The following is a 12,340-nucleotide window of genomic DNA, read 5'->3' as shown; positions in this document are numbered from 1 at the left end:
AAGGTTTATTTTCATCAACTCTAACAAAAAAAAAATTGTCATATTCCTCAATTAGTTAAAAATGTTATTCTTAGAAGGGGTTCATAACTTCATCAGATTGTCAGAGGGGTAAATGACATAAAAAAATTAAGGATGCTTGCTCTATAGCAATGGTCTCCAATTTTTTCTAAAAAAGCACTCCTATAAGTTAAAAAAGACATACCCTAGCAATCATTTATATAAACCATAAATAAATTATACATTTAATAAGACATAATGTGACATGTGATATAATTATGAGATAAGCTATTGTATAAATATTATATGTAATATATTCAGTAGTATATAATGTATTACATTTTGTCAACCAGGTGAAGCCCATTCCTCAAAATGCAGAGGAGTCCAAGTTGTGTTGAAAGCAGAATAGTAGGAGGAAAATCAGCCACTAGTGCCCCAGTGCCTCCTTCACCCTGATACAAGGTACAAAGGAGCCCATAGCCCAAGAGAGGCAGGGGAGATTTATGCTTGAAAACCACAACAGGAAGGTTCAGATTGGGGTTGGGGAAAAGAATGGACAATCTTTCTCAGGAACAGGTGGACATGGAAGGAGAATGTTTTGTAGAAACAGTTAGATGCAAGGCTGGTTTGGGCCAGTTTGGAGGGACATAGGTCACCAAGACCAGCCAGTGAATACCTGCAAAGGCACTTGGGAGTGAGCAAAACTTTGGCTCACTGCAGACTCCTGATTGGATCTTTTCAGCAAACAGGCTTACTCTGTGTCCAATGCATCTGCCTGGTAAGGTGACTCACAGAAAACAGACATATCAATCTCAAAGGCACTTTCACAATACATTGTAAAATATACTCAAGTTGGATATTTTAAGGATAAAAATGAAATATATACCATTCTTACAAGTTTTTATTTTATTTGTTAAAGGCTCAAAAAACTTTTTTCTCACTAAAATATTTCTAATAATTATATTTACAGAGAGCATGTGGAATATGCTACATTATTTTTTGAAAATCCTTATCAGCAGCATGTCACATTATCTTGAAAATTAAGGAAGCTGTGAAAGCATCAGTGTCAACCCTTTCCCACTGTGGAACTCCCTGTCTGCTCTTAAGACACCCCAAGGACCTTGTGTGATGTGTGGCCATCTGAAGACATTAGTGGCAATTCACATAAATATTTTTAAAGGGCTTTTTTTTGTAATTTTAAGTACTTTTTAAAGAAATACATTTTATCAACATTTATGATGAATTTTTCCCAAATGCATACTGTCATCGTCCCTTGCTCTGAGTCTTCCTTAATCTATAGCATCTGATTTGCTGTAAACACACCCTGGGTCCAGTGAGAGGAGGGAGCATGGGGAAGGGGAAAGTAGTCCGTGGAAGATAGCCTCTAGTTTTGGCGTGTGAGTAGCACGAGGGATGTGAAATAGCGTTCCACTTGCTTAATAAAGCTATATTATTAGAATTCTAGGTAAGAAAGAATGACTGATTGGAAGAAACTCCTTTAATGTATTATATCAGGGGTAATCTGAAATATGAAGGTAGGCATACTGCAACAATTGTGATGGAACACTGATTGTAGAGGAGCTGTTCTCACAATTAGTTCTGTGCATGTTTGTTGTTGTTGTTTAGTTGTGTCTGACTCTTTGTGATCACATTCAGGGTTTTCTTGGCAAAGACAATGGAGTGCCTTGCCATTTCCTTCTCTGGCTCATTTTACAGATGGGGAAACTGAGGTAAACAGGGTTAAGTGACTTACCCAGGGCCACACAGCTAGTAAGTATGAGGGTGAATTTGAACTCACGTCTTCCCGAATCCAGGCTTTAGCTTTGGAATCACCTAGCTCCCCCAGGGCTGTATTGTCTTATTCTTTGTGTTACCCCTTTAACCCATTCATTAATACTTGTTTCTTCCTTTAGGAAATCATATTTTCCAACCAGTCCTTGACCTTTTCCTCTGAAACATTTTGGATGTAGATGGTGGTTATTTACATTTTAAAGTATAGTTACTAGTTAGGTGGCACAGTGGATAGAATGCTGAGCCTGGAGTCAGCAAGATGTGAGTTCAAATCTAGCTGTGTGAACCTGGACAAGTCACTTAACCTCTGTCTACTACAGAATCTTCAAATGTAAACTGAGAATACTAAAAAAAAAAAAAAAACACCTATCTCCCAAAGATATGGTGAGGATTAAATGAGATAATATTTGTAAACTACTTAGCACAATGCCAGGTACTTAACAATCCTTGCTTCCATCTTTCTTCAGTCAGAGACAGCTTTTAGAAACATTTTTATCTTAGGTTACTTTCTTCTCTTTCTTGGATTTGTCTTTCTGACTTGTCTGAACTCTTGGAGTGTTATCTTTTTTTTCTTCTCAAAAGCATGTAAATTTATCAGCAGACTCAGTCCTTTCCTCAGATTATCCATAGCTTTCAATCAGCATGTGATTTTCTAACAAGTGGCCAAAGAACATGGCTAAGCTTAATCTTCACCTGTGGACACTAAACTGCTGGAAGCCACAGAATAATACCTGACCTGAGGTCTGTAAGACTGGAGTTCACATCATGCCTCAGAGACTTGCTAGCTGTGTGATCATGAGGAAGTCACTTACTCCATTTGCTTCAATTTCCCTTACTGTAAGATAAGGATAATAGCAGCATCTATCTTCCAAGTTTGTTGTGAGATTGTGTTTGCAAAGCCCTTTCTAAAAATTAAAGCTCAATATGAATGGTAGCTCTTATACCAGAAATCAGACCTAAGGGCTGGGGTTTCTACCTGCACACACAATTATTATGATCACAGAAAGGCACAGCCATCTTAGTTGATATAATATCTCAACACATAAACTAGGTATTAAGGTGTTTTCCTATAACCTAATCACAATTTGTGGATGAGCCTTTTATAAATTTTAAAGCATCATATGATGTTTGTCTTTTGAACGAAGGGCAGATTAACACAACACAAAAAAAAACATTTTTTTAATTGGTTGAGAGGAACCAGCCAAACTTTTTAGACTATGTATAAAAATAATATTCATTTCATGGGTGATTCATTTAAACAATGCAGTATCCCACATTGAGACTCTTGAGAGATAATTACTCTAGAATGGAGTTGGGGATAAAGTTTTTCCTCTCCTCCTATCCCCATCCCAACCCCTTCTATTAACTATGGGGAAGAGGGGAAGAGAGAATAAACATTTCTATAGCACCTACTATGTGCCAAAAACTATGCTAAGTGCTTTTACAAATATCACTTTTGATTCTTACAACAACCCTGGAAAGTAGGTGTTGCTATTGTCCTCATTTGAGGAAAGTGAGGCAATCATAAGCTGGTTGACTTGCTCAGGGTCACACGACTAGTACATGTCTGAGGTCAGATTTGAACCAAAGGGCTTCCTGACTCTAGGCCCAGCCCTCGATCTACCATGCCACCAGCTGCCTCGTATCAGTAAGACCCAAGACATTCAGTCAAGAATAGAGAGACACAAAGGTAAACAGATGGCTACCCTGGAAAGGAGGCTCCAAGGAAAAACGCAGATGAACAAGGAAGCAGACGAATAGCAGGAGGATAGCCACCTGAAGAAGAAAGGAGCTTCAGGGTAGCTATCTACCCAAAAATGGACTTCCAGTAACCAGGAGCTGGGACCCTTTAGTCAGACATTTTCTCTACACATATGCCTCACCACCATGACACTCTTTTGTTGAAGGCTGCTTTTCCTTCAGAATCTTTATGTGCTTTTGTGTGCTCTCCTGTCTTTTGAAAGGAAATGTCTTGGACTTACTATATCACTCTGGTAGATTTTTTTTTCTAAAAACTGATGTCTGGCTGACTGACTGATGTTTATTATGCTAAGTACATCAGGAGAGCATCATGAGTGACAATGCCGGGAAGAGAGCCCCTCAGCTTTATTTCTAAAAGCTTTAGAGTAAGAGTTGTCAGACACTCTCTTAGGTCTCCAGACTGTGAATATGAGCCCAACTTGGATGAATACACCAAGTGATTGCATGACATGGAGAAATACCAACCACAAAAAACCCTACAATTTCTTTCATTTAATTTCTATCTTTCCGAAAATCTACTATTATCAATTTTTATTATGAATAACAATAGGAATAATAATTTCAGACATTAAAACCTTTGGTAATGTATATGTCTGATTGCTAAACCTACTAAGGCACTAATGGCATAAATTCTCAGGATTCTGGAGAAAGTGTAAAAAGTATCTAGCCTCCCTACCATGTTTCCATTCCTCATAATATATATTTTTCTCATCAGTTGCTTGTCCAGTTTACTTTTTAGAAGAGCTACAATATAGTATAGTTTAATTTAACAGGGGTGGGAAACCTGTGGCCTCAAGGCCCGGTTTGGAGTTCAATTTGGATTCGGTCAAAGGGCTGCACTTGAGGACCTAGAGGGCCGCATGTGGCCTTGAGGCCACAGGTTCCCCACCCCTGCTGGTAGAAAGAACACTGAGTCAAGAGACCTGGGTTTCAGTCTTACCTCCAATACTACCTACTTCTGTGATCACAAGCAAGACACTTAACCCTTCAACTCTCCTCTGCAAAATGAATGGCATCTGCAGTATTCACCAGAATGTTATGAAGATCAAACCAGATAATAATAAACATAAAACTTTGTAGAACTTGAAGTAGTATATGTGTCAGTGATAATTAATTCAGTTGAAAATAATTATTTTTTCTCAGATATATTCTTTTTATTGTTTGCCATTATTTTTGGCCAATAGAGGAAGTCTGAAAATTTTTGGAAGAAGAGAGAATAAACTGTGTCACTTCACCCCAAATAAATGCTTGGGTCTCTCAGTCTCTCACATTTTCTCTTCTGAAATGGAAATTAAAAAAATATCTGGCATCGACCCATCTTCACCTTCTCCCACATAACTACAAAAATAAATTCTGTTCTTTGTTCAACAATTGTGTGTTTAATTGGTGTTATAATTATAGGCCTCAAAATTTAAAAAAAAAGACAGTTGTACCTTTTTTTTTCTTTGTATGTATACTCACATTGAGGCTTTTGTCTGATAAGACATGTTAGCTCCCAAGAAAAATACTTGTAAGGGAACTTAAATCCTAGATGTTTTGGAGAACTAAACTTATCTTTACACTTCTCTAGATTTCACAGACTTTTGGGATTAATGGGTACCTCAGAGATCATCTATCCTAAATTATACCTAAGTATTTAACATTTCTAATATGAATTCCTAAGAAGTGTTCATCAAGCTTCTTCTTGAAAACCTCCAGGAAGTGGAGATAGAATGGAACTTCCTTCATCCAAAGACATCCCCCATTCTCTTTTTTCATAGCTTTAATTACAAGTAGGCTTTTTTATGTTTTTTTTTTCACATTGAACCTCAATTTCCATCCATTTTTTTGGCCCTCTAGAGAGGAGAATGTTTTATTCCTCTTGCACATAACAGCTTTTCAAACAGTTAGGAATAACTTTCCTTTGTGTTTGGGTATGGACACTATAGGGCAAACCCTAAAAAGCCAGTGTGCCCAGCTATAATGGCATGATTCTGAAGCTCCATTTCCGCAGGTCAAACACGAGTTGCCACACGACTGAAGCAGCCAGCCAGGAAAATCAGGAAACAAAATGTTCAGCAAGAAAAAGCTTGGCAAATTGTCCTTTGCCCCACATCTGGTCCTATGCTCCCAATACTAAGATGCTTTACTGTTAGGTATGATACAAAATTTCATGCTGGTGGAGGATTTGACTTGGTAGAAATCTCTATATACCTTCATCAGCTCAATAGTTTTACAATCCATCCCACCAAATGTGTAGTAGCTAAAATATCTAAAATGTCTATCTAGAGTAGCTAAAATGTTGTTTTTTTTAATATCCTCACAGAAAAACCATCTTCACTCAAAAAGGAGAAAGCTCTGCTGAAGAACTCAAGTTGGCAACTCAGCTTTTGGAATCAGTTATGCACATCAGCAATGTCTGTAAAAAAGAGAAAGCTAGGGTCATTACCAAGAATGAAAAAAATATTAAGGCATTTGTTAATCTCTAAATAGCTGTTGTTGTAATTAGGGTGAGACTGTTTTGTTTTCTCTTTTAGGATGCTAATGTAATCAAGTACCTTTGATGGATCTTGCCTTTCAAATGTAATGGAAAGCAAAGTGGACTTTTTGTTGTCTTTTGTTTCTTTGATTGAATCAAGAATCTTTGACCCACTTAAGAAACAGGAAAGCCTAGTTCACTTAGGTTTGAGTGGCATGGTTGTGATGCCTTCTGACCTTGAGAAGGCTATATAAGATCTGAAGTTGGCCTTTTGTTTTGAGGCTCTCACTCACTGGAAAACTGTCATGTGATTTGACTAGACAAGACTCTGGGTAGCCACTGGAGCCCCCTGGCTTTGAAAACCCAGATGTTGGTGCCTCTCTCTTTAGTAACTACATAATTCTTTGGTCACACAGAGAGAGACCTTTCTGTTGATCTCTGTGTGTCATTTGCTCTGTTTATATAATATATGCTTGTAATTTCTGTTTGTATTGGCTCTGAAGTTCAAGGTGCTGACTTTTTCCCCTGAACTAAGTGAATGATATACAGTAGAACTTTGGTTTACGAGTAACCTGGTTTATGTATGCTTCACTGGATGAGGAAACATTTTTCGCAAAGTTTGTCTTGCAGGACAAAAATTCGCAGTACAAACATCATGTTTGGACTTGAAAAAAAGTCAGTGAGTCAAAACGTGAAAGTAATTCTAAAAAATGAAAAATAAGTGAAGGCAGTAGTAGTGTTAGTCTTACTTTTAGTGAAAGTAGCATAAGACAGAACATTCCCAACTTTGAAATCCCCCATGTTCTCATGGAAGGTGATTCTCCTTCCAAGCTATAACCCTGGCCTGGACCAGGGGAAATGGTGCAGAGAACTTGATGCTCAGCAGGGAGGGCTGCACTAAAAATACCAAGTTAGCTTAGATCCACGGGCCTGAAGGGAACCTGCTTGAATATGTTGCTGCTGCTGCTTTGAAGAGGATGCTCCCTCCCCTGTTTGCGGGCCCCTCCCCCTTGCTCACAGGCCTTGGCCTGGTCCCTCCTCACCCCCGCCCCCACCTCCTTCCTGCCATCTGAGTTGAGGTGAGAGCAGGAGTGCCCTGCCTCTGCTGCTGCCCGTCCACCCACATGACCTGGTCTTCCATGCTAGCCCCTGCCCAGTAGGGTCTCCTCCACGCCAGGGCGCCTAGACTGACTTGGCACTCCGGATTGTCCTGGGCAAGTAAAGAGAAGAGATGTGCGGTACGGGGGTTTGGGGTTTTTTCTTCCTTTTGTCACTTTAAAGACCAAAAATGAGTGCATGGAGCCAGGCTACTCTCACTGGTTTAAATGTACAAAGATCCCAAATAAATCTGTGTGTCAGTCACAGCCTTGGGGAAAAACAATTGTTTTATTTTCAGTTTATATTGTGTATTAATCATTGCTATTGTATTTCAGGTGCTTTAGAGACAAAAAAACTTACTTAAAATTATGAATAGTTATTTTTATATGAATATTTCTGGGGATGTAGTACCAATCATCCAACTTTACATTATTTCCTATGGGAAAATTGGCTTCACAATACAAACAAATCTCATGACGAATAGAGTCTTGGAATAAATTAAATTCATAAACTGAGGTTCTACTATATGTATGTTTAATTAAACTGAGATTGCAAACCCCTTAAAGTTGCTTTCCTTAGAAAAACAGATCAAAGAACCTATGCTAGCAGCCTTTCTGTGTGCTTTTGTTGTTGGTCTTTCACCTCCCCAGCAGCAGCTAGCAACATTGTTGTTACAATGGCCCAGGCTAATGCCTATCTTTTTCGAATCAGAGCAAAAACAGCCAAGGAATCTTCAGAGCATGGTGTAGAAAAGAAATAACCAGCTATTGGGAAATGTCAATAAAATAATAGAAAACAAACTGAAAGATAATGACAACTATTACATACCACCTAAGCATTATCTTCTCTAGGTTTTGTGTCTTCTAACTAATCTTCATTCTTTTTTATCAGCTGGTCTTTAGTTTCCTCACAAACCTGATTGTCCTTTTCTGGAAGAATTTCAGTTTGATCACATAAGATGAGGTGCCCCAAATTATGTTCTGGCTAGAACTTTGCTTTAGACTTCAATAATATTAGTTGTTTTAGCTGCCAAATCACATTATTGATTGAGATTGTTTGCAGTCCTTTAAGTTACCTATATATTTTTCATACAAATACTCGTCTAGCCATTGTTTCTCTATGCTACATACAGACATCTGCCATGCATGGCATTCTTCATCATGGGAGATTAATACAACTATTTTCATCTGACTGAATTAAGAAAAAGAAGGGTCCTTTTTACATTTTTTTTTTTTGGCCAAGACATTAATTTGTATGTTTCTATACAAAAGTGAATGTTACTGGTATAGACCAAAAGGCTAGTCAAGTCACAACGTATAATAAATGTCCAAAGGGTAGTGTCATATTTGGGGCCTTTTGGCACCTCCTTTATTGGGCTATGGGTGTATTTTTCTATTTATGGGTATGCATACATGTGTACTGTAGTATAGATCCACCATTTTGGCAATGTCCTGATAGGTAGCTGAAAACCTCTGACTATTCAGATGAAGACAAGAGCATGAAAGAGCTTTTTTTCTGTATATAACATCTGGTGCTTGAAGAATGGTCCCTACATGGACCAAATGGTTGAGAGGAAGTTTTTGTATTGTGAATAGAATAAGTCTCCCTTGATATAAAGAGGTAGTCACAAGGTGTATCAAGTAGGTTAATAGGGGATAGTTTTGTGTTCATAAATGTACACACAATATTCACAGTGCCTATGGTAGCTATGAATATGCTGGCATAGATCTGAATTACAAAATACAACAGACTCTCTATATGGAAGACAGAACCAAAACATTTATTCAAACACCAGAAAGCTGAATTCCCACACCAGAAAGCCAAATCCGTCATAGCAACAAAGAAGTCTATACATAATAACAATGCAGGGGGCACCGCCTTCCCCAAGCCTTCCTCCTGCTAGGGCCTTATCACAAACGAACACTCATAGCTAGCTGCCTGCTTCCTCTCTCTCTCTCTCTCTCTCTCTGTCTCTCTCTCTCTCTCAGCTCTAGCTGCTCTGACCAACTTCCTCTCAGCTCTACTCCACCATTCCTACTCTACCCCTTCCTATTCTACCCTTTTAGCAAGCTTCTCCCACCACAGACTCATGTGACTCAGTCTTCCCTGTGACCCAGGCAGGTCACGTGGGCCTATTAATGGATGGCAAAGATCTTCCCATTAAGCAAAAATACATTAACAATACCCTGTGTTCTTAATGATTCTTATCTGATTTATTCCCTCAAAGAAGTAGGGATAGATTTCCCTCCTGGGAAGGAACTGGGCAAAGACTTTCTGCCCTGGTTAGAAGGTTTTTATTTCTTTGGTAAGTGGGGAATAGGCCAGAAGGTTTTGGTTTTCCTTTTGGATTATTATATTCTCAGCCCCCACTCCTTCGGGGTCAGGAAGTCTTCATCTTTGTATCTGGGTTTGAGAGTCTGGGGAATCTAGCTTTTCTTTGTAATCTCAAGCCCCCAACAATTGTGTTTCCCTCATTTTTAGGATGCCAGTGACTAGCACCCTCATTTAACCACTTAACATCAATCGGTTTTTATAAAATGTTATTTACTTCAAATATATAGCAAGAACACATGTACTAACATTTCTCTTGATACCTCCAAGATGTATTTTCCTCTATACTCACTTGTAGGGAGTTCCTATGTAACATTGGCTCCAATAGTTTCATGTTCAGATGCAGGATGCATGCCAAATTGAATACTGAGACAATGGTTGTCACTCTCACAAATCACTTCATGCTCCATGGGGTGTCCATATTGGTTGCAACAAGCAACCTGCATTCTGACTCCTGGATTCCTATGGTTTACTCCTCCAACAAAGATTGGAGACTCCGCTCCCTGAGCTTATAATAGAAAATAACAAGTGAAAAGTCCAAGGAGACTGCTTCTCAGGGGCTATACGGCCACAGGAAAAAAGGACTTAAGAAATTTCCTTTTATAGCATTATATTTCACTATAAGATAAAGAGTTATCATGTTCCTCTAGATGTGAATATAGCAAAGAACTTTTTGCCTTAAATATGCCAATAGTTTCAGTTCTGTAGCCAATTTAAAAAGGCTCCTCCCAACCATGTGGTTGGTCAACCTGAACCAGTCACAAAATGACCAAGAATACTCCACATTTTCTCTAAGTCACTTCTCTTACACATCATCTCAATTAACCTGGAAGCTATTTCTCCAGTATCCTCCATGTGGAGAGATACTATCCAAGCAAATTGACATCTGCCCTTTGTTTAGGACTTTGAACAAACCATTTGTCCAGCAAAGTTGGTCTTTGATGTCTCCAAAGTTAGGGCTTCAAAAGTTTTCAGTTAGTTATAGCACCCGAAGGCCATCACCATATGATGGCCATTCTAGTATAATGAAGCAAGTTTATGAAGAGATAAGCACACAGTTTTATCACCTTCTTCAGTTCTTTACTGAGCATGAAAGAGGCTGTTGAGGGTCATTCTCATGTTCAGGGTCAGAGACTAAGAGGAAGAGAATCGGTAAATCTGAGAACAGATCCATTGTTCTCAAGAGAAGCTTGGGGTAGGAACAATAGCCAAAGAGATGATTTTTTGAAAGATGTCCCTAATATTGAACCTGATCTGTGTTAGTATATTCAAAGCTGGGGTTGATAGCTGCAGGTTATATAAAAGTAGACGGTGATTTTTTCAAACATGTAGCATAAACCTATTCTATATCTTGCAAATAGGTCAGAAATATAAGGAATATACTAATTTGCTAAATGAATTAAATTTTTACATGATTAATAAAGTTATTTTGAATGACCTGTTCTTATCAGAACAACAATATCACTCAGGACATATTTTTAATGAGCATAAAGACCTATGTACAAAACAGGAATAATTAGTGTTCTAACTCCCTCCCTCCAAACAAGTTTTCTGATTGACTTTAAGTTGCTGCTTAATTTCTTCAAAAACAAAACGAAGCAAAATAATCCCAACCACTACAAATCCATTAGATCTCTTGGTCAGAAGCCTTCAGTGAAGCGCTTTTTTGGCCCTGCTATCTTTTGGTCAGAGTTCCTATCAACATAGTTCTACCTTCTTGTCATTGGAAACTACAGAACAAGTTTATACTTCAGAGCTATTTCTCTGAACCTTAAAGCTTTTCTGTAGAATTCATGTCTGCTAATTATTACAGCTAAATATGCCCCTGCTCATGCCACCCCAAAAGCAAAACTTCCTGCTAGTTAATTCAGTTAAAGACTATATTCACTGTTTAAAAGACATCGTATTAATTGTTCTAGAACAATAGTCTTCGAAGTGTGGTGTGAATACCCCAAAGTTGCAGAAAAATGATCAGCACAGGTGCAGGAAAGACCCTGTATCCTCCATTGTGGGTTTCTGGAAGAGCAAAAAGAGTGAGATGCAGAAGTTCCACCTATAAACAGATCTCTTTCTTCTATGTGCCCTGGGCAGTAAGCATTGAGGATACAAAAAGAGAAAGACAAAGACAGACAGAGACAGAGAGAAATAGAATCCTCAGCCTCAACTCAAAGAGCTCACATTCTAGTAGAGGTGATAATAGGCAAATAACTATACATATATATATATATATATATATATATATATGCAAAATATACATACATATATCATATACATATATTTATATACATAATATATACAGTATAAATGGAAGGTCATCTCAGAAGCAACACCTAGGAAGATTACAGAAATACCAGCCTTCTGGGGAAGGTAGCATTAGCTGAGTCTTGAAGCAAGAAAGGAAAAGCTAGGAGGAAGATGCAAGGAGAAAGAGCATTTCAGCCATGAGGAACAGCCAGTGAAAAAGCAGAGACTAAAGAGATTGCATAATAACTGGCAGAATGAGGAAAAGCTTCACCCAGGTGTAGGAATCTGAACTGAGTCTTAAAGGAAGCTAGCAATTTAAAAAGGCAGAGATCAAGAAGGAATGCATTTCAGCAAAGACATCAGCTTATGTGAAGGCAAAGTAAGGAGGCAAGACGAGGACAACTAAGTTCAGAGAACAGCAAATAGGCCATTTGACTGGTGGACAAATACATGATGAAGAATAATATGCAATAAATCTAGAAAGGAAGTTGGGAGCTAGACTGTATAGGACTTTAAATTCCAGCTGATAGAGTTTGCATTTTGTTACAGAGGCAATTGGAAGACACTAGAGCTTTTTGAAAGAGACACAATCCATTGCCAGGCTCAGAGCTGAAGCATATCCAGCTTAGTAGGACCTGCCATCATTTGCATTCAACTTGT

At 38.4% G+C, this 12,340-nt stretch overlaps 1 pseudogene; it reads left to right on the top strand.

Moving 5' to 3' along the window:
- The first annotated feature begins 3,869 nt into the window (after positions 1-3,869).
- LOC118835038 lies at positions 3,870-7,865 on the top strand (annotated as a pseudogene).
- Positions 7,866-12,340: the final 4,475 nt, after the last annotated feature.

The sequence above is a fragment of the Trichosurus vulpecula genome, chromosome 1, assembly GCF_011100635.1.
Source record: "Trichosurus vulpecula isolate mTriVul1 chromosome 1, mTriVul1.pri, whole genome shotgun sequence".
Classification (NCBI taxonomy): Eukaryota; Metazoa; Chordata; class Mammalia; order Diprotodontia; family Phalangeridae; genus Trichosurus; species Trichosurus vulpecula.
The sequence above is the reverse complement of the archived record's forward strand: the minus strand, read 5'-3'. Positions and strand labels throughout refer to the sequence as shown.